The sequence below is a fragment of the Mirounga leonina genome, unplaced genomic scaffold (assembly GCF_011800145.1).
Source record: "Mirounga leonina isolate KUSES-001 unplaced genomic scaffold, KU_Mleo_1.0 Mir_101529, whole genome shotgun sequence".
NCBI lineage: Eukaryota > Metazoa > Chordata > Mammalia > Carnivora > Phocidae > Mirounga > Mirounga leonina.
Genome location: NW_023270143.1, coordinates 547,593 through 571,070, shown reverse-complemented (window position 1 = coordinate 571,070; position 23,478 = coordinate 547,593). Strand labels below are relative to the sequence as shown.

The 23,478-nt window shown below is 39.4% G+C and overlaps 1 protein-coding gene across 8 annotated transcripts in view; it reads left to right on the top strand.

Annotated features, from left to right (window-relative positions):
• Positions 1-23,478, top strand: part of HUWE1 (HECT, UBA and WWE domain containing E3 ubiquitin protein ligase 1) — a 162,678-nt gene that overhangs the window by 2,082 nt on the left and 137,118 nt on the right. For 3 of the 8 annotated variants that reach the window (XM_034987900.1, XM_034987867.1, XM_034987799.1), the window contains exons 1-2: positions 771-905; positions 4,017-4,153. The gene's annotated coding sequence lies outside the window, so the exon portion shown is untranslated. Of the gene's footprint in view, positions 1-483; positions 671-722; positions 906-1,103; positions 2,241-4,016; positions 4,154-23,478 lie in introns of those variants that run through there. The other 5 variants (XM_034987503.1, XM_034987653.1, XM_034987414.1 and 2 more) reach the window with 4 other exon arrangements.

Here is a 23,478-nt window from a genome sequence, read left to right as displayed (position 1 = left end):
TGGTACAGCTCTGCCCGGAAGCGTGAGAATAAACAGGTTGACTTTTTAAATTTTCCTCAAGCACTAGGCTCTAGACACCTTAGATCGGGGGCGGAGGCAGTTTTCAGGACATGGCCGAGATTTGGCGCTGAGCTGTGTCATCGCGAGGTTTGGCAGCAAGCTCCGCAGTGGGTCGGAAACCTCGTGGTAGCCGAGATCCCTGCAGGACGGGAGGTTCCTCCCTTCCCCCGAAAAACTCCCAGTCATTTTCATGAAACCCCGCCTCTCTCCTTTTTAGGAGCGTGCACTAGGTCTCGCGAGATCTAGTGTTTCCTAAAGGCGAGGCGCGGGCGGCATCCTGCGGTGAATTCGAAGGTCTCGCAGGGACTAAAACGTAATATCGCGATAGTTCTCTCGGCGCATGCGGGAGCCGGCGGCGGCAGGTTGGCTCCGCCCCTCGGTGCTTCGTGCGGTTGTGCGTCATTTGCTTTTCGCTTCGCGTAGGGTGAGAGCGGAGCCGTAGCGACTTCGGCTTTGGTGGGAGGAGGGGTCTGGGAAGGGCTGGGCTCAGGCTTTTCCCGTCCGGTAAGAGGTTCTCGCGGGATCGCGCGGAGGCAGCTGCGGTTCGGCTACGGACTGCAGCAGCCGCGGAGGCGGCAGCAGCGTCTTCGGCTCGTGCTGTTCTTAGCCGGTGAGTTCTCGCGCGAGCGGGGTTACGTCCTCGTGGGATCCGTTGGCGGTGGCGGAGGTAGCTTGGGGTAGGGGGGGCAGTGACTAGGGTCGGTCCGCCTGCTGTTAAGATGGCGGCGGAAGCTGATGTCTGTCCGGCCAGGACCCGAGACTGAGGTGTTGGCTGTCCGCGTTTGTGACGCTTCCCAGGCACCCGACGTTAAGGAGGTGACTGTTGGCGAAACACCGAGGTGCTGGTAAGCCGAACCTGAGGCAAAGACCACGCCGTCTCTGTTTGAGGCGACACCATTTCCCGGGCCTCGGTCGCGTGTGGGCCCGCCTTTGCCCCACCAATCGGTCAACGCCTCCGTTGTTGCCACCGCAGTGGGCGGGTTGGGAAGGGGGGGAGGGAGTCCTGGAGTTAGTTAGGGAGTGGGGCTGGGGGTTAGATTGGGCGGTGGGGGAAAGGGGACCAACCTATGACGACTAGTTCCCTCCCCAATACCTTTTTTCAGGCCTGCCTCTGTTCTCCGCCCCTTCAGCGGCCCAAATGAATCTAGTTTTTCTTGAGGTGGGCTCCACTTTCCCAGCTGCCTTGGTCTTTGAACTAAGATTTGGTTAAGCTTTGGTGTCTCTGACGTGCTCCTCCCCCTTTTTCCCTAATTCTGTCCTCATCCACATGGGTATTTGAGGCTTGTATTTAAGAGGGGGAGGCAAAGCTTTCCCTGTCACCCCCTCCCCAGCCCTACTAAGGAAGAGGTTGGCCCAAGCCCCTTAGCCAGTCCTGTCTCCCTCTTCTATTGGTCCCCTTGACGCAAGGCTTGAGTAGAGCCTTTCCCGTTTCGTGCATTTTACTCCATCTTTGTGGACGGAACTATACAGTAGCCTTCCGTTTCCTCAGGTCTTCACGTTTGTATGACCCTGATTCGAGTACAGGACAGATTTCTGCAACTTTGCAGACTGCTCCACCACTCTTAGATGGAACAGTGAATGGGTTGGTGGTTGGATGATTGCAGACCTCTTGTTCTTGGGGCTCTTAGCCTTCCCTGCCTCATAACGCCCCTTCCCCACCCCCCCCCCCAAAAAAAAACTAAAGAAAAGGCTGTAGAGGATAATTCTCCAGTAAACCAACTTTTTGTCCTTCTCTGTCCCCTGCCATCCCTCTTTGCAGGCTCGGGAACCGCCCCTTTTCCCTGCCTTGCTTTGAGTTCCTGAGTCCTTTTGGTCTGTGGACCTCTATCTTTGCTGCTAACCACCTCTTAACATGTTTCTCACTTAATTCTTTTATCCCCCCACACCGTGTTCTTTTTTCAAGAGCTGAATCCCCTAGAGAGGAGATACCCTCCTCTCAGGCTCCACTACATTTCCCGTCTTCCATGTGCTAGAAAATAAAATAGTTTTGATTATCTTCTGACCCTCAATCATTGCCCTGTTCTACTTTTTTCTCTTCCCTTCCCCCATTCCACCATTACTATAGATGATTCCCTATCATTTGTTTTCTTTGTAGATTACATGTTCGGCATTTTCTGTTAAACCCAATGTTGCATAGATTGAGGAGACCTCAACATTCTCCAGTCAAGGGAGGCACCCTGGTATGGTGGAAATAACTGTGCGCTTTGGGTTCACATCAAACTTTGTGACCTTGGGCAAATTTTCAGATTCTCAGTTTTTTCATCTGTATAATAGGGATAGTAGCGCTTATAGTTGCTAGAATTAGACAATTTGTAAAGTGCCCAGCTTATGGTAGGCACACAATAAATTGTTACTTTTTCTAGGTATAAGAATAGGTTGGAAGATGGATCTGTGTCATATGGTAGTTTTATGATCTGGGAAAGAATAAGAGATTTTTATTCCTCTAAGTTTTTAGTGTGTATTTCTAGGCCAGCCCTGTCATTTTTGTAGTTTTTTCCTCCTCATGGGCCAAATTCTTTATCTCCAGTGGTTCATGATGTTTGATTGTGATTCCCACCTGTCTTAATCAACTAGTCTAGGAATTTTAGTGCAAAGTCACTATCTTGAAATGACCACTGGCCCTAAGGTTCCTGTCAAGAACCACACCCAGGTGCCTTTTAGAAGGGATGCCTCATCCCTTGCCTACTCCCTCTTTCCAATGCTTCAAAAAGAGTTTGTCCTATTATTCACTCAAAGATGAAATTCGTTGCCATGCTTTCCACAGTAATCAAGGGAACTTCTGCCAGCTAGTTTTCAGGTGTTCATACTGCCTTTCCTCTACCTCCTTTCTTTGGTTCCTCAGATCAGTGTGGGGATCTGCTATTTGGCTATACCTACATAGGGTAATTCCTATCTGAGAGAATTTAGGAAAGTTGTTTGGAATACCAGGCTTCTTTCCCATAACGAATTACTGCCAGTTCTTTAATACACCACCTCCTGTTGTGTTTTGCCATTTTATATTTTTCAGCATTCTTTTTAAATAGAAGTGAGTGTATTCAGTTTGGAGGTAGTTTTTCTTACTGTTAATATTTTGATTAGACCAATATTAAACTGAACACTTTCATCTATTACTATTACCTTGGCCAGGTGATGGGGCTTGAAATAGGAATATGATGGTGAAAAGTTTACCTAGGATTAGAGATTTACCATGGGTAACCATCTGGTAATTAACCATGTGGACACCAGTTTTGAACTTTAGGGTTTGCTTTGTTCAACTTAAAGTGCTTTGGAGGTAATAGAATATTCCCTTTTTCATTGGAGGACAGGAAATCACTGTTTTGAGATAGTGCCTTGGAGTTCTTTACAGTGGGTCAAGCAGTGAATCAGAAATTAAATCTTAATTTGATTCTTGTCATTCAGAACTAGGATAAACCTGGGAATGATAATCTAGGTGTGACCTAAAAGGTTTAATTTATTCTAGTAGATCTCTAAGAAGAGAGGAAGGAGTGGCAATAGCAGTCAAAAGCGTTGTCTAAGGTTCAGTGACAAAGTTCAACCTGAGTTTCCCAGGTGTTTATCAGTTGTCTCCCACTATGGCCAAAAAGCATGTGTGAAGGTGAAAAGTAGTTTTTAATGTTTTTTTCCCACAAAAAAATAATAAATTTAACATTGCCTTAGTATCAATTTATAGTGAGGATATAAAATTGTAATTACTTTCCCCTATCATTTCATTTGGGTTGAGGACTGAGTTGAGTTTTCAGGGGTGTTGTCTAAATGTCAGAATAGAATAATTGGTTTGGCTGTTGGTTCTGAATTCTTGTTACTGCTTAAAGCAGGTCCTTAAAAATGCAAATTGATATGTGAGGGCAATTGCTTAAGAAATAATAACTGTGATCATGTTTGAACACTGATATAATGGTAAACTCCCCCACACCCTAATAAATATGTTTCTTTTTCTCCCCACCTTTTTTTTGTAGGTCCTCCAATAGTCTGACCTGAGTGGGTTAGTACTCCAGAGGAACTAGCAGACCAACTTGGTCAGGAAGGTTCAGGAAGCTGTTGGAGAAGTGTTGGGATTTCCCACCAGGATGAGTATGATTGGCTGTGATTTTAGGTTAGTTTTTGTAGATCTTTGGGTAGTATTTGTATTTTACTTCCTGGAATGGGGGGGGGGGAGATATGTATTTCCATTCTGTAATTGAGCTACTTTGGTTTCTTTCATTGTTTGGATCTGATGCGGCATTGGCTGCTTCTCGTGTTATTGTTTAAATAAATTCCATCTGTACATGATTTTTAAATCACCCTAAAGCACCATTCAAAAAATAAAATTGCAAGATATTATGTCTAATCAATTCTTTTTCAGAGTTATGAAAAATATCAAACACACGAATCAGATAGTATAATGATCCCCCTGTGTATCTATCACCAGTTTGTGGGTGTTTTTTTAAAGATTTTTATTTATTTGACAGAGAGAGAGCACAAGTAGGCAGAGTGGCAGGCAGAGGGAGAGGGAGAGGCAGTCTCTCTGCTGATCAGGGAGCCAGACGTGGGGCTCGATCCCAGGACCCCAGGATCATGACCTGAGCCGAAGGCAGCCGCTTAACCAACTGAGCCACCCAGGTGCCCCTCCATCACCAGTTTTAACAGTTACCAGCTTGTAGCCATTCTGCTTCATCTATACTTCTACCAACTGCCCCCACCCATTATTTTGAAATAAACCCCTGCTGGGGCGCCAAATAAATCCCTGCTGTCATATTTTACTTGCAAAATATTTATATGTCTGAAAGAGAAGGGCTCTTTAAACATAACCTTAAAACCATTATCACAACTCAAAAAATTCACAATGATTTTTGAAGATAGCAAATATGAAGCTCATGTTCATATTTTAGTTTGAATTAGGGTCCAAAGAAAATCCATTTATCACAAAGGTGGATTGATGTGTATTTCTTAAGTCTATTTTAATCTGCAGGCTCCCTCCCTTTTTTATTCTTCTGATTTATTTGTTGAAGAAATTGTTCTGCAACTTCCATCACATTTGGTGATGGTATCCCAGAAGTGGTATCTAACCCGTTCTTAGTTACGTTAAAGACCCTGGAGGACCCCCATTATAATAGAACAAAGGCAATAATCTCCTGTATCCCAGTTGGGAGTTGATACTGCTGGCCTAGGCACTATCCCAAAATAACTAGTCATGGATTCCCTTTTTTGTGGCAGAGTCTGATTTAATTGATACCTGACCTCGGTTCCATGTCTTGGCCCTGCTTACTGCTCCACATGAAAAGTAGGCCTCCTTATGGAAGAAGCTAATGTTTCCTAGATAATGACCTAAGTATGCCTTTGGGATTTTTCATGGTTTCAATTTCCTTAGGTGGTTTAGTTATTTTTATACTATCTTACAATGTTGCTTTTTATTCTTTTGATGTTGGTATCTCAGCTGCTCTGACCCATAACTTCTAAGCTATTAAGACTTAGTGATGAGTTCTTTGGCTATAATACAATTTTTGAAATGGCAGTACTAAACAATTTTTGAGAGTTTCCACTTACATCCTGATTTTCAGCTATTAATACGCAGCCATAGTTTTTCTGTTGTTATTTTTCATTTTCTTTTTTTTTTTAAGATTTTTTTATTTATTTGATAGAGACACAGCGAGAGAGGGAACACAAGCAGGGGGAGTGGGAGAGGGAGAAGCAGGCTTCCCACTGAGCAGGGAGCCCCATGCGGGGCTCAATCCCAGGACCCTGGAATCATGACCTGAGCCAAAGGCAGGCACTTAACGACTGAGCCACCCAGGCGCCCCTCATTTTATTTCTTTTGGAAATGGTGATCCACAGCATAAAGTCCTTTAAACTGTTCATTTCTTTCCTTGTGCAGAATTGTTTATCTTGGGATCTACTGTATGTCCCTTCCATAGTCAAAACCTGGGAATGGAAGTTGGACATACAGGCTCCAGCCAGCCTTTGACTTAAGCACAAATGTGGGCAGAGCAAGGCCAATTGTGCCTACCTTTAAAATGAGAGCGATTCCAAGTTGAGAGAGGGTAGAGGTCATCATGAATGAAAGTTTTTGAGGTATTTAGATGAAACATGATTTTGAATCACCAGTGCTGTGGATCATGAATTCAGGCTTTTCAGTTCTTTATTCATTAATGGAGAAATCAGATTGCTAGTTGAAAAGTGACTATTTAAAAGAAGTGATTTCTTGGGAATTCCAGTGAAGTCCATTCATTCAACAAAAAATTTTTGAGCATTGAATATCATGGTTAGGTATTTACTCCTGTCTTCAGTTTTCTGTAGTTATTGGGAAGTTTGAACAAGGTCACTTACACCTTCTAATCCAGAGTTTTGAATCTGGGGTAACTAGATTTTTGGAACAGAGCTTTATGCAGTAGGCATTTCAATATTTGAATTGTTTCCAGAGTTCTTAACAGCTACAAGTTTATAATGGAAATGCTGTTGGTTTTTTTCTCTTTTGTTGTGTTTTCAACCATGGGTTCAAAGTATTATTGAAATGCCAAACTTGGTTGCTTTGAAAATGTGTGCCCTTCACATTCCAGGTTACATTTCCTGCTGTTACATTAAGTTGTTAAAATCTGATGTGTAGCTGTAACCGTATCAGGCTGCTTTGCAATGATCTCACTATCTATAAGGTTGATAGTCCCAAGTACTTGGGCTCTGGGTGTTTTGCTGTATTGTTCTCTGACTTGTTTCCTCAATGACTGGTTACCAGATGTTTATATGTTAATGTCAGGGATAATTCAGTTCAGAAGATTCTTTGGAAGCCCTCTCATTTGATGTGTCATAGGGGTTGAGTTGCTAAAACTTGATGTACTTGTTAACCAGCTTGGTCTTCTGGTTATAGAAATGCTTTCAGATAGTGTGAAAGAGTGGCTCTCTATGAGTAAAACAACTGTAGGTTTTGTTTGGGCTGTTAATACTGAGTGTTTTCACATTTTAGTGCCCTTCAAAGTTTTTAATCATTTGGCTTAAAAATTACAGTGGTGACATGGATTGATCCCAGAATGTGATTTTATAAAAAGTTGGAATTTGTTTTAGCTTCTTAACGAATATTAAATGGAGATCAGTATTGTAGATGATTCAGTCTGGATTGCTGATTGGACTAGAGGAATGTGAAAGTTCTTTTTCAACCCCTAGATTCTGATAGTATAGTGACTAAAAGGGACTAGGAGTAGGGAGATTCAAATTATTCTGGAATGACCTTTTAGTATAATCATTTAGATTTTAAAGATTGGTAAATGTGAACATAACTGCCATGAATATATGTGCCATCTTTAGCATAACCCAGATTTTAAGTCCTTATAATTAGATACCTGAGATAATTGCTCTGGAAATACTGGAATATATTGTATTTGCTTATGTTTTGGAATGCTTTTGGAAGATTGCTTTTTTAATGATAACATTATTTGCTGTAATTATTTTATTACTTGCCTGTGTTTATAGTGAGACGTGTTTCTCCTGGTCTTGCATTTTTTTCTTCCATTAATTCTTCATTATTGCATTCTGCCAATTGAGTTCTTGTAGGTTCTTAATCTTATAGTGGTTAAGAACATGGATTCTGGAGCCAGACTCCCTAGGTTCAAGTTCTGACTCCCCCCCACACACACTTTTTTTTTTTTTTTTTTTACCATTTGTCATCTTGTGCAAATTATTTAACCTCTGTGCCACAGTTCTTAATCTGTAAAATGCTAATAGTGTTACCTACGTCATAGGGTTTTAGAGACGTTTAGCTGAGTTAATGCATATAAAGTGCTTAGAACAGTAGCTCTGAAACTTTAGGGAACGTCAGAATCACCTAGAGGGCTTGCTAAAACAATCCTGGGCTCCAGCCCCAGAGCTTCCTATCCTATAGGTCTGGGAGGGGCCTGAGAATTTGCATTTCCAGCAAGTTCCCAGGAGATGCTGATGTTGATGGTCAGGGAATCAGTTAGAATAGAACAATGCTTGGCAGAGTGTTAACTGTTCTTTTTTTTTTTTTTTTTTCTGGACTGTTTTCTCAGTCCCTGAGTAAAACACTTTCCAGTGCTGTTTAGTACTGCTTTGAGCTAGAAGCAGTTTTGAAATCCTTTGTTGCAGTGGTTCTCAAAATGTGGTCCCCAGATCAACAGCAGCAGCATCTGGGAACTTGTCAGAAATGCAAAATCTTGGGCTCCACCCCAGGCTTTATTTTAAAAGTGTGTCTTGGCTTAACTGGGGTGTCTTAGACTTTTTAAAACAGTTTTATTGAGATGTAATTCCCATACCATACAAGTCACCCGTTTAAAGCATACAGTGGTTTTTAGTGTGTTCACAGTTGTACAACCATTACCACATCAATTTTAAAACATTTTCATCACCCCTAAAGGAAACCCAGTACCCATTAGTAGTGACTCCCCTTCTCTCTCCCAACCACCCCAGCCTTTGGCAACCATTAATTACTTGATATTTCCATGATTTGCCTAGTCTGGGCATTTCATACAAATAGAATCCTTTCATACATAAGCAGCTTTAATGTGATTAAAATGTTTTCCTTTTGTACAGATAGAATACAGATAGGGGAAACCACACCAAAACAAATTTACAGTTTAATAAATTATTTTAAGGCAACTTTTAAGGTATTTTAAGGTAACTTTTGTTACCATAACCCAACTCAAGAAATAGAACTTTGCCTGTTACACCATAAGTCCTTCCATGTGCGCATCCCAATCGCAGCATCTTCCCTCTCCAGAAAGTATCTGCTCTTCTGACTTTATAGTAATCACTTGTATTGTTCTGGTTTTATCATCCAAGTGTGCATCCCTGGACAGTATAATTTGCTTTATCTGCTTTTTAAAACTTGGCGTATTTTAAATACGTGTAACTTCCCTTTCTTGCTTTTCCTTACACTGTATTTGTTGAATAACTCAGGCCATTTGACCTGTGGAGTTTCCCACAGACTGAATTGGCTTATTGCATACTCAGTACAGTTACTACAAGTTCCTCTGTCCTTTATATTTCCTGCAAATTCACAGTGGATCCAGAGGCTTTTATAAATTCAGGTTCATGTCCTTTGGCAAGAATTGGCGGTGGTGTGTTTATTCACAACATTCGTTAAGTTGTAATGATGTCTTGTATTTTTTTTTAATATTAACAGCCATTTCTGCCTAAGCTTAGATTGATTAGTTTATTGGGAATGTCAAAATGGTGATGTTCTAACTGTGTCATTTTGTTTTTGTATATTAGGTGGAATTTTATAAGGTTACTCAGTGATAACAGTTTGTATGAGAAGGGTAGGACAAGTGCTGAATTTTTAATTTTTTTTCTGTCCACTTAATAGTTCTGTCACATTGGGCAAGTTAACCTATCCGTTGCTTCATCTGGGGAAAATATTTGTGGGGTTATTGGGGTTATGTGGGGAAATGTACGTTGTTAGTACACTCTGTGTGGTCAGCCGATGGTCATTTCTTTAACATACTATTTCACTTAACCCCTCCAACAGCTCAGAGATGGGCAGTCACGGTGGTGAAGTGATGGCCAGTTAGCAAAGCCTGTCTGGACCCTTCAGGTCTGTGTTGGGATCATCAGTGGTGGGGAGGAAAGGGGTTTGTACTTTGGTCATTTTGGGGCTGATTCTGTCTGGCCCTAGATAAGTGGGTGTTCCACCAGAGTAGTTTTTCACTTTGCCAAGCATTAGGAGTCACATTCATAACCTCTGAATGGTCTTATCCACTTCTGTGGTGACGTGTAATACATTGGTTGCCTTGATCTCCTTACCTCTACATAGCTCCCTACTGTTCAACTTTGTTCTGTTCAAGGTTCTGCTGTAACCTTAGTAACCTTAACCCATAATGAGTCTTCCTAATGGTCATCAGTATCACCACTGTTAACATACTTGAGTAGCACCGTATATAGCAGATTAGAAAAGAGGTAAATATTATCCCTTTTAACATTTTGTGTATTATCTGAAGTATAGCATATGGCACATAGTAAGTGCTCAATAAATTTAAAGCCATTGTTTTTTAAATTAATAATATTATCTTTTTTTCCTCACATCTTAACCTCTTTTTAGTTCAGTAACCATTTACTGAGTTTTTAAGTACAAGGAGCTAGGGACATAAAATGAATGAGAGTTGGTTTCTTCACTTGAGAAACTCACAGTCCATTTAAGGACTGAGATAATGTTTAAAGTTCCTTAGCCTTTTCCTTTATGTTGTCATTTTTCCCCTGCTTTGTCCATGTGTGATATAACCTGTCTATTGTTTTTCAAAGCTCTCCTTAGCTCTGTATCCCCAGCCTTTGAGATTGCTGATCTGTGAGAAAGCCTGCAGTTGTCTTCTATGAATGGAGGGTAATACCAAGAAAAACCTTTGGGCCAAGATTGGATTTCAAAAGTGGCACATATGGTTGACACTACAGTATCAGTTTATGGTCTTAAGATGGACTTATAACTGATTTTTCAGTCTCTATCCTATTGCTTTACCTATCTTCCTTCCGTCCTCTCCCTCCCCCCCATCATTCCCCAAGATGTTTACTACATAAAGATAGAGGCTCCTATACCCAATTAGTGATTTATAAAGTATGTAAAGAGACAGCTGTACTTCATATAAACTAGGAATTGTATGTGCCTCAGGTTTCATTCTCACCTAGGAAATGGTAATCAAAAAGCCTACTTCATAAGTTGCTGTGAGCATTAAAGTGAGATGATGTATTACTTAAAATGTTTATATAGTATACTACAAAGATAAGGCGATTGTAATTTATGTAAAATAAATACTTAATAGCTATGTTACTTGGGGCAAATTACTTCATCACTGAGCTAGTTTCCTCATCCTTTAAATGAGGGTGATGATATCTCATTCTCTCAACAAATATTTGAGGACATACTCAATAATGCCAGATACTGGAAATTCAAAGATAAGCAACTAGAGAGAGGGAGGGTAGCATGGTCTACTAGGGGAAGGAGACTTGTAAATCACAGTCAAAGGGATTGGTACGGGGCACCTGAGTGGCTCAATCGTTGGGTGGCTCAGTCGTTAAGCATCTGCCTTCAGCTCAGGTCATGATCCTGGGGTCCTGGGATCTAGCCCCACATTGGGCTCCCTGCTTAGCGGGAAGCCTGCTTCTCGCTCTCCCACTCGCCTTGCTTGTGTTCCCTCTCTCACTGTGTCTCTCTCTGTCAAATAAATAAGATCTTTAAAAAAAAAAGAGATCGGTACAATGAGGAGGGGTGAACAGAATGTGCTATAGCCATTTATAGGAGGTCGTCAAGGATGTAACCCAGAATTTTGTTGGGGTTAAACAAGATACATGAAAAAAAGTACATCATGAACTCAAAAAATGCTTTATAAAAATGAAATTAGTTAAATGTATCCCAAATGAATCAATAGCCTCAACCAGTATTTCATTTCCGAATAAGACGTGTGCTTTAGATGTGTTTATTTCTTTAAGCTGGATTTTATGAGCTCCTCTAGAGTGTTATGTGCTCCTATAATAGGGTATCCTGAAAGTACTACTTGCATCTAAAAGGATTTTTTCACCCACTTTTATCATTTTCTAGTTTCTGTTACTGAATTAATTTAGGAAAAACTAGAAAATGTGTTCTTATTTTGGGAAAAGATTCCTACTCCCACAAAAATATTCAGTCATCATTAACATTTTGGTTGGTGTGTTCCCATCTTAATGATAAGAGTAACATTTTAAAAATAAAAGCAGTAGAAAATTAGGGACAGGCTTTCCCAGAATAGGAACTAAAACTGTCTGGTAACAAGAAAAGATACTCAAACTAAATACCAGAAATGCAAATTAAAATGAGATATTTTTTAACCATTAGATTCACAAAAAAATAATTAGGTAATATCAAGTCATGGCAAGAATACAGGGATGAATATGGTCTTAGAATACTGCCCACAAGTGGTATAAGTTAATACAGCTATTTATGTGGAGATACTTGGCAAGCTGCAAGATAGTTATGTACTATATGGTGCTATTTATATATTTTTTAAAAACTAGGGTAAACTGATTATTTGGAAGGAGTGGTCAAGGGGAACTTTAGCTTTTTCTGTAATTGCATTTCTTTTTCTGAGAAACTTAAAATACACTGAAGAATACAGAGAATAATATGACAAAAACCCTTTCCCTACCCACCCCCCCCCCCAACTGATGATCTTTTTTTTTTTTTTTTAAGATTTTATTTATTTATTTGAGAGAGAGTACAAGCGGGGGCGGGCAGCAGAGGGAGAGGGAGAAGCAGACTTCCCACTGAGCACGGAGCCCGATGCGGGGCTCCATCCCAGGACCCTGGGATCATGACCTGAGCCAAAGGCAGCCACTTAACTGACTGAGCCACCCAGGCACCCCTGAACTGATCATCTTTAACATTTATTTTTGCCTCAGATCTTTTAGTGGGGAGGTGTGATATGAGGGGATATACTTAAGTACTTTAACTCAGTATTCCCCTCCCCACTATGATCTTTACCATTAATTGCTTGAATTTTTATACTGTGAGAATGGTATAAATGACTCATGTAAGTAGAAATTGAAGAACTGTGATGTTCACACAGCACTTTATTACTTGTGTAATATTATTTGCATACTTCTTTAAAGTTTGTAAAATCATTTAATAAGAATGCTTTGGGAGTGGGACATTAGTCATTTGTTCATTTTATTGTAGTTCTTGTTTGAAAATGCTTTCCTGACTTTAAGTAATGTTTCTCATGATTATAGCGATATACATAGCTTATTGTTGAAAAAATACACAATTAAGCACAGAAATCTCCTGCCATTCAGATAAATATTACTAGTATACTGGTACACAATATATTCTTCCAAGGCTTTTCTTTATGCCTGTGTAGCATACGCATACTTTTTTTCCCAAAACTTTACTCTTTAAAAATGTAATTCATAACCTTCCCTTCAACTTTTTATTGTGAAAATTTTTAAACATAAAAATGCTGAAAGAATAGCACATTGAGCATCAGTATATCACCAGCTATATCCAACAATAGTTAAAATTTGCCATATTTGATTTATATGTACATATGTGTGTTTAATTTTTCTGAAGCACATGAAGTAAGAGTGACATTTCATCCTTAAAAAAAAAAAGTGACATTTCATCCTTTAATCCTTCAGCAGGCATGTCTTAATAAGGACCTACAATATCTACAATACCTTTTATCGCACCTGGGAAATTTGTTCTTTTCCTTAATATTATCTGATAGCCAGTCCATATTCACATTTCCTCAGTTGTCCCCAAATTGTCTTTTTAAAGCTGTTTTTCCAAACCAGTATAGAAATGGTATTTTTAAATTTGCTGTTCCCACTTAATATATTGATCTCTGTTCCTGTCATAATGTAATATGACAATATAATACTTCTGATGGCTGCATTATATTCTATTGTGTACATGATTTATCATTTATTAACCAATTCCCTATTTTCAAACCTTTAAGTTCTAGTTTTCCATGATCTTTAAACAATGCTTCCTAGCACACAGTAGGAATAAGTATTGAATAAAGGAAAGAAGCTTAAGAACATCTGAATGAGAAGTCTTTGTGACATTATGTTTACTTTCTTTAGAAATTTCTAGAACTGGAATGCAAAAATATAAAAGGCTTTTGATACTTATTATCAAATTGCCCTTTAAAAAGACTATCCTGCATTATTCACTATGGTATGTTTAGTATATAATCCATGTTGACTTACAGTATGACAGCACCTCAGGGTAAGCCTTGATACATTAGTATTAGAAAAGAGCATAAACCTGGATAAATGCAGTTATCATTGATATAGATGGCTCTCTCCTTACATCTATACCTACTGCCATATTTTGTAGGGGCTGGCTTGACTCCTCCAACCTAGAGTGCCTTGTAGTCTTTTGACCTAATCTGGGGCTCCATTTCCCTGCTCCTCAAATTTCCTTAACTGTCTTGGCAAGGCCATCCTTAAGAGGAAGTATAGTCTGGAGGGATGTAGATATCACTTGAATGACAACCTTTTACATAGAGTATTTTAGATTTTTGCTTTTTAAAAGTAAAGGCAGACTACCTGCATAGTTAATTCAAATCTCTACCTCTAGCAAAGCAAATTACCAGTGGCTTTAAAATGGTAGTCTTCTCCATGTCCAACAGAAGAGCTGAATAAGAGCCTATATTTGATATTATCCATATCAAACTCCTTTTATTTTATTTTATAGGCCCAGATTAGGGGAAATGATTTGTCCAAGATAACAGACATTGCTGGTTAGTGGTGGAGTTGGGCATTGAACCCAGGTTAACCTAGTCCAGTATTTTCACTATGCTGTATCTTTTCTTTTTTTTTTTTTTAAGATTTTATTTATTTATTTGAGAGAGAGAGAATGAGAGAGAGCACATGAGAGGGGGGAGGGTCAGAGGGAGAAGCAGACTCCCTGCTGAGCAGGGAGCCCGATGCGGGACTTGATCCTGGGACTCCAGGATCATGACCTGAGCCGAAGGCAGTCGCTTAACCAACTGAGCCACCCAGGCGCCCGCTGTATCTTTTCTTAAAACTGAACTTAATCTGTTTCTAAATGTGCCATCAGATGTCATCCATAGAAGTGCAGAATAAGTGGGCCCAACCTATAAGAAAGTTACCCCCAAATGGGGAAATTTTAGGGGGAGGAAAAAGTCCAAAAACTCAGTTTCTTTGCCCTTTTGACTATGGCTGTTACTTTTCAACATGGGGTCAATTTTGAGCTCTTTCATGGGACATTTCAATTTGGCCATGTGTTTTCATGCATGTTTATGGATGCCATAAGCCTGTAGCTAGGACTGAATTTCCTGTTATAAAACTTTCAAATTAAAATGGTATTTTATAAGCCCATCTTTTTTCCCCCTAAGCCCATCTATTTATCCCTTTTCATTTGTTTTAAATTATAGAAGTGTTTGCTGTTAAAAACAAAGATTCAAGCAAAATAAACAGTTAAAAATTAGTGTCCCCCTCCCCAAATGATAGTCTTGTTTTATTCATACCACATTTCAAAAATCTGTTGATAATTTGTATATATTCTTTTATGCTTTTTAGCATTTATGTACTGTGCTTATTCATTTGTCATGTATATTTTTATATGTTAAAACATATAGCTCAGCTCCATTCTTTTTAATCGTGCATTGCATTTCAAAGCATGGATCTACTATAATTTAATCATTCCCTGTTGTTGATCCTTAGAAGTAGAATTCATTCTGGGTCAAAGGGTGGTACCATTTAAATTTTTGATAGGTACTGCCAAAATGACCTCCAGAAAGGCTATATTGAACTGCCATTCCCACCAGCAGTGTCTGTCAGTGCCCTTTTCTCTACCTATATCTGCCAAAACAAGATAATTGTTGATCTTTTTAATTTTAACCAGTCTGATGAATGAGAAATAGCATCTCCTTGCTTTGGTTAGAATTTTTGTAATTAGAGAGGATGAGCAAATGTTAGGATCTTCTGCAAATTGCAAGTTTGTGCGCTTTTACTTGGTTTTCAATCAGATTATTTGTCTTACTGAGTTTTGGGAGTTGTTTGTATATTAGAAATACCAATCCTTTCTGTATCCTCTTAAAAATATTTTCTGTGTTTATGGTTTGGAATTTTTGTATGGTCATATCTGCCCTTTTGTTTTTTCTTTCCTTTATGGTTTCTAGGTTGTGTATCTTTCTTGGAAGATCTTTTCTTTGCCAAGATTGCAAGAATATTTATCTGCATTATCTTCTAAGAACACTTTTACAGTTTAGCTTTTTATGTTTAAGTAATGGTGTGAAGTAGGTGTGTGCTTTTTATTTTTGTCCAAATGGTTAACCAATAGTTCCTGTTTTGGGAGAGGCTATTTGATTTTTAAATACATGCTCAGCTTAAAATTTGGAAAAATGGGGGCGCCTGGGTGGCTCAGTTGGTTAAGCAACTGCCTTCGGCTCAGGTCATGATCCTGGAGTCCCGGGATCGAGTCCCGCATCGGGCTCCCTGCTCAGCAAGGAGCCTGCTTCTCCCTCTGACCCTCCCCCCTCTCATGTACTCTCTCTCATTCTCACTCTCTCAAATAAATAAATAAATCTTTAAAAAAAAAAAAATTTGGAAAAATGTAGTTTGTTAAAACAAAAAAAGTTGGCATTTGTGCCAAGTAGAAAACCAGCTTGGCTACTTTTTGGTTTTAGTTTTCGAGAATAATTCAAATTGTTCATGTTTAATACTTAACATTTGTCTTCAACTGAAGGCAAAGTGTTATAGACAGTGCTTTAAGAGATTTTAGTTACTTTATTTTCATTTTACATGTTTGAAGCTCAGATTGTCCTAAGATCACAAAGTCAGTTGGTGGCAGGGAACTAGAGTACCTTTGCATACTTTTCTTTCGTTTTCAGCAAACACTTTCATGTTATAGATACAAATGTTTTAAAGCAGCAGATTGTTCACATTGTTTCATTTATTTAAAGAACATTGGAAATGAGTATGTGCCAGGCTGTGTGTGGTGCTGTTAAATTTACTCAAACAGAGCCAGTTTTGTCTATATGTTGGGACATATTTTTTTTCTAAAAGCGTTGTTTTAAAGTTTTCTTGTCAGTGAATTAATTTTAGCCTCATAATAAACCTGTGCAGTTGGAGTTACTTCATGTTGAAAGAAGTTTGCTGTCATGTTGATAATTGCCCTAATTACTACTGTTCTTTTAAATCATATAGAAGAATCTTGGTCTCTCTGCATTCCAAATTCATTTGAACCAGCTCAAAATAGTTCACATACACTTAAAATCTCTGATTCTTAAGTTGTATGGCCCAGACAGTATTTAGTAGACTATTTAACCTTTGGAGAACTATAATTTACTGAGAATGAGACCCAGAGCTTCCAGTCTCATGATCAAAGTTGAGTTTAACTTTTTGGTTCTTGTCAGTACTTTAAGCTAACAGTCTAGAGATCAGTACATGCTTTATGTTCTTTCATATGCAGATAACATGTAGAAAGTTTGAAAAGACCAGCTCTTGTTTGCTTTTGGGGTGTGTGTGGGGGGGGGGGGAATAGCCAGCATAAGATTGCTGCCCTTAGATTAATCTGGAGCTAAAAGAAATAGAACAAATAATAATATGGCTTACTCATTGCCTTGAGATGGACTGTGTTATTTATTTTACAGAGGTTACTGACTCAGCGAGGCATAGTAACTTGTTTAAGATCATACAGCTAATAAATGGAATTTAAGTCCATTTCTGTCCAACTCCCAGGCCTTTCCACTATGCTTTTGTCCTCTACTTCATTTTGACTTTCTTCAAGTTGTATTCCTCAATCTCTACCTTTAAACTTAAATAATCCACAATATACGGTAGCAAGTAAATACATTACTAAGGACTCTCACCCTCTCCCCATACAGATATATCTTTTGTCAGAATATTTTAAGGTATTAAAACCCAGCTTTTATTTAGAAATATACTTAATCTAGGCTTTTGATAGAAGGTTTGGGCCTTTTCTACCTTTCTTCAGGATACATGACTAGAGGATTTTACCCAGGAATACAGAATTCCCTCTTATACAGAGGAGGTTTAATCTTGAGAGATGCTGCATATTTCTTTTTAAACCCAGGGATATGAGACAATTGGAGCTGAATAATGCACAAGGGTTGGGATTCTGTTTCTTTGGTTTCCTGTACTGTCTTTAGTGTATCTGACAGTAGCCTGTCATGTGGCTTTAGGGGAAATACCATATGCCTGTGTTTCATAAGTGAAAGTGAAAACATCGTAGTCACTAAGTACTAAGTCTTGGAGATCTTTCTGTGGGGTGATGGTTCCTACTGTTGCAGGTCATGGATCGCTTTAAGAAGCCAGTGAAAGCTATCACCTGTCTCAGAAAAATTCCAACATATGCAGAAATTTTCCATACAACTTAAAAATTTTTATGGACATCCCTCAGTATAGGACAAGAAATCTATAAAGATTTCTTCACATTTCTTAAAAGAATGTCCAAATTGCTGTATATGTATTTTTCTAGACTAAAGCACTATGCCCAAAAAATGAAACTGGGCTAATTGTTTCACTTTTGCTAAAACTGTACTCTGTTTTATGCAACTCGAATCTCTAAAAGTCCAAATTTTTTTTAAAAAGAGGATTATGGTTGGTGTTATATAAGGATTTATTTTATGTATTCTGTTGATCTCTTGTAATTGCGTTTCCAGCTTTGCTTAGGCCACTAGGAAGTTGTAATTTGATTGTGTGCTATAATTTGATTGTGTTTTGTATACTGACTTTGCATTGTTTTTATACTATCATTGCTTCTAGTTTTCCTTTTTCCTCTGATTTATGTTTCTGAATACTTGGCTATCTCATAGCACCCTTTGCAATGCCCTGCATATAGTGTGTTCATACCTATATGTTGAACAGAAAAATGCAAATTGGGTGAATTTTATAAATTGGTTTTCTCAGTTGAAAATTTCACCAAGAGTCTATGACTTGGATTTTTAAGCTTCCTTAAACGTTTACTGGATAGTCATTCATTCATTCATTAATCTACTAAGTGACAGTTCCTATGCTGATGACAGGAATGCAAAGATAAATAGACACGGTCCCACTCATGCAGAATTCACCCTAGTGTTGAGATTGACGTGTAAATAGGTGAGTTGATTGAGAATATATGCGGGACACAGTGGTGGCACAAAGGAGGTAGTGATCGATTTTTCTCTGAGGGAGAGGGTATCCGAAAAGGCCTCATTGAGGTGACATTTAAGCTGAGCTCTAGGGGATATGCAGAGATCAGCCATTTTAGCAGAAGGCACAATCTGAGTCAAGGTAGTCAGTCTTGAATGTTAGGGGAACTGTAAAAAGCCTCACGTGGTTAAAGTATGTGGGGAGCCAAGGGGAATATTATGTAATGCTGTGGCCCTGGTATGAGAGGTGAGCAGGTACCAGGTCCTAGAGGTCTTGGATGCTGGGTTAGGTAAGGAGTTTGCACTTGATGATGTAGGTAGATTCTGAGTTTGAGGGAGATTGTTCTGGTAGTAATGTGAGGGATGGAATGGAGGGATCTGGCAGGATAAAGTCTTAATTTAAAATATTTTAATTTCTGAGATTTTCAAACATACACAAAAGTTAGAGAATAGTATAATGACCCCAGTGTACCTGTTACCCAGCTTCAACAGTTATCAGCACATGGCTATTCTTGCTTTATACCCCATTCTATCCCCCGTTCTTTTTTTTTTTTTTTAGGTTTTATTTATTTATTATTTATTTATTTGACAGAGAGAGAGAGAGTGCACAAGCAGGGGAGGCGGCAGGGAGAGGGAGAAGCAGGCCCCCCGCCGAGCAAGGAGGCTCGATCCCAGGACCCTGGGATCATGACCTGAGCCGAAGGCAGCCACTTAACCGACTGAGCCACCCAGGCACTCCTATCCCCCATTCTTTTAAAGAAAATTCCTCAGTGAGTCACAAATAGGCAAAGGATAATTAATAATACCTAACAAAGTGGCTTTCAAGTCTGGCTGTGCAGCTATATCACCTATATAGTTTGAAAAAAAAAGTTCCCACCTCATATTTACTAAGTCAGATATTTGTATGGCCAGACATTTTTTGTTTTTGAAATAAGTGTCAGGTGACTGCACAGTCAGGGTTGAGAACTCTGGATTTAATTTTTAAGTAAATTATTTTGAAGATAATTTTTAAGTGGGTTGATTTTTCTGGCAAATACGTTTTTCCTGAACTCATTAAATGTTGACTGTGACCCTTCTGGGTGAAGTTTGCCTATTAGAAAGTGGTAGGCTGGGCGCCTGGGTGGCTCAGTTGGTTAAGCAACTGCCTTCGGCTCAGGTCATGATCCTGGAGTCCCTGGATCGAGTCCCGCATCGGGCTCCCTGCTCAGCAGGGAGTCTGCTTCTCCCTCTGACCCTCCCCCCTCTCATGTGCTCTCTCTCATTCTCTCTCTCAAATAAATAAATAAAATCTTTAAAAAAAAAAAAAAGAAAGTGGTAGGCTTTTCTATGGTTAAGTTCTTGACATTAGTTTGAATAATTAGAGTATTAGTTTAAAGGCTGATGTCTTCATTTTCTGTTAGAGGTGGGCAAGACTGAAAAAGTATTTGCATCTTCGAAATTGGATGTGATGACATAGGGAATAACCATTGTTACAGTTGATCCTTTGCACCAAATCCAGCCACAAGGAAGGAAGGGGACAGGAGACAGATCAGTCTTTGAGGGTAGATGAGGATTATTCCAGAGCACCAGTTAAAAATGTGTAGACAAGGAATCTCTTCCTCTCCTCCTTAATTTGCATAATTTTCACATAGACATTGCTGTTTGTTTTTGTTTGTTGTTCGGAATGCTAAGAAGGAGCTACTTGGCATGTTGCCCTTTCCTTTCTACTGGCAAAACTGATCTGCAGCTTTGGTGAGCCCTATTTTGTTGTCTGATTCTTCTGATGCCAGTTTATCTCTCTTAAATAATTGGAAGTAATGACCTAAGGGGTAACTCCTGGATCTGCAGCTTCCCAGGGCTGTAGGTGGTAGAGCATATATAGGGGATGCGTTCTCAGACATCATTCTTACCTCCAAAGTCAGTGTTGGAGGTTTCAGATTCCTCCTCCTTGGTATCCCTGCAAGAGATTTTCTTTGAATATACGACAGAGCAAGGAGAGCAAGGATATACACTTCCCTGAGGTATAGTGTTTACAGATTTTGAAGGAGGCTCTATCAAGGTAATTCTGTAGATAATTTCCAGATTTGTCTTGGGTGAATAAAGGCTGTTTTTTGGTTGCTTTATTATTACATTTTACTGTCAGTCCAATAAAATCTAGGTCACCAATCCTCAGGGTCATGTTTTAACTATGGCTCAAGGATAAGGATATTGGTGTCTGTAGGAGGAGGGTGGCAGGGTGGACTGTGTGTGCATATAGACATTTTGTGTACTGTAGAATCATGGAGCAAATTTGGTTTCGTCCAGGTTTACCACTTACTGGGTATGTGGCTACTCTTGGACTTAGTAAACTGGAAACAGTCTTCATCTTCAAGTTGTTAAAGGATTAGAGATAATGCATAATTAGGTGGAAAGTAAATATTAGCTGTTATAATGACAAATGGGTTCTCTGAATATTTGTTGGGTTGATATTAATGTAAATAATCAGAAGCAAGACTGGATGGAAATGTGTTCCCTTTAAGAAATCCGTTAATGTGATTTCTGTGCCTCTGTAATCAAATAGTGTATGTAGCAGGCTGGGTTTTAAGATTGTTTGCTGCTTCCTGAGATAATGGATGGTCTGAGCAGTTCTCACCTGAATTTTCTTTCAGAGACTTCATAGAGGCAAAGGCTTTTGCTTTGTGGCAGGTTGGAGTTTAGTGTTCTCTAAAAGCCTTTTTATTTAAAAGCGGCCTAATCGCTTTTCCATGATTTCAGTGGGAATTTTAGGCTGACTTGGATTCATCCACACTCCAAGATGTGTTTGCAGCATTTCTTAACCTACCAATAATAAATCAGTAAATACTGAGTGTGTGCTGTGTGCTAAATTTCAGGATTAAACAGCAGAAGGTATAGAAAAGAAGCTTCAAGAGCAGGCAGCAGCCACTCCAAGGCATTTGTTTAGATGATATCATTCTTAATTTGATGCGTACTGTTTGGATTAGGGGCCACTCTTTTCTACCTTAAGAAAAATGGTACAAAAGGAAAATTCTCATAAATGGATGTATGATTATAAAAAGTTTGGAAGAACCTGAAAAGCATGAAGCATAAATAAAAACTGTGTTATCCTGCCACCTAGAGGCAACCACTGTTAATGTATATTTTTTCCCTTCCCAGGTTTGTGGGGGTTTGTGTGTATGCTTGTTTTAAACTTCCTCACCCTGTGGCAAACATTTTCTCATTAGTAGTCATGGAAGTGATAGGTACAGGGTACAATAAGCACATAAAGAGGGACACTCAGTCAAGTTTTAAGAGATTAGGGAGAGGGTAGTCATAATTCTGGTTAGTATTTGTGCTTTCAAAACCCACATGAGTGTTCATTATGTTAAGGTGAAATAGAGGTTAAAGGGTCCCCTACCCTCAGCTTTCTTAGGAATTTTCTTTCTGTTATCTCCTCTTCCCCTCTACCTTTCAGTGACCCCATAATTCTCTGCTTGCATTGACAGCCAACATCTTCAGAAGAGTTTTTTACATATGCCATCTGTATTGCCTCATTTTTTTTTAAGATTTTTTTAAAAATTTATTTGACAGAGAGGGAACACAAGCAGGGGGAATGGGAGAGGGAGAAGCAGGCTTCCCGCCGAGCAGGGAGCCCGACACGGGGCTCAATCCCAGGACCCTGGGACCATGACCTGAGCTGAAGGCAGATGCTTAACAACTGAGCCACCCAGGCGCCCCTTGCCTCATTTTCCATTGATTCCCTGACTCACTCCAGTCTGGCTTCCCTTCCCACCACCCCACTGAAACTATTGTTGGTCAGGTTATCTCTATTCCCAATTTCAGTGTACATTTTTCTGGACATACCTCATTTTAACATTGGACACAATTGATCACTCTTGCCATCTTTTGTCTTTCATGATACCATGATGAACTAGTTTTACTTCTACCTCACCAACCTCTCCTTTTCTGGGTTCTCCTCCTTTTCCTTACCTTTAAATGTAAGATCAAGTAGGAACTCAGTTCTGGGCCTCTCCTTTGTTTGTAAGTCATCATCTCCAGACCAATGGCTTCAAATACTGTCTATATTATGACAATCACAGATTTTTATTCTCAGTTCATACTTCTCTCATGAACTCCATTCTGCAAATATTTGCCTACCTATCATGTAGTAGATGCTGTGCTAGATGCCAAGAGCTTAATACTGTAGAAAATCAAACTAGTTATATTGATATTTGCTATGAGAGAAACAGGCAGGGTAGTGTAATAGAAAAATAAACTAGCTTTAGGTGAGTTGCCTTGGGAAGCCACTTTGGGTCTTAAAGTCATTCCTCAAATGGAACTAGCTATAGGAAGAAATAGGAGTGTGGGGTAGAAGCATTCCAGTGGGAATATCACTTGTAAAGGTCTAGAGGACAGAAGGAACTTAGAGCATTCTAGAAACTAAAGGGAAAGACTAAAGTAGTTGTGCAGAGAGGAGATTGGAGAGAGTTCCAGCAGCCAAATCATGCCAGGACCCTGTGAGTCATGTTTAGAGTTTGGATATAATTCTAGGAAAACTGTTGAAAGGTTTTAAGCAAGGAAGTAACATGAGCTGATTTATGTTTTAAGAAGATTACTTTTGCTGCTCTCTGGAGAAATGGATTGGATAAAAGTAAGTGTGGAAGTTGGGAGATCAGTTATCCCTGTTTCACAGTTGAGGAAACAGAAGTGTACAGAGGCTGGTTTGTCCATGCTCATACAGTGAGTAGGTGATCTAGCAGGGATCCTAACCTGGGTTTCCTGATTTTGAGCCTGTATTCTGATCTGGTGCTTCTCAAACTTAAAATATATTAATCACCTGAAGATCTCATTAAAATACGGATTGCTTCCTCAGGTCTGGTGGGCCTGAGATTCTGCA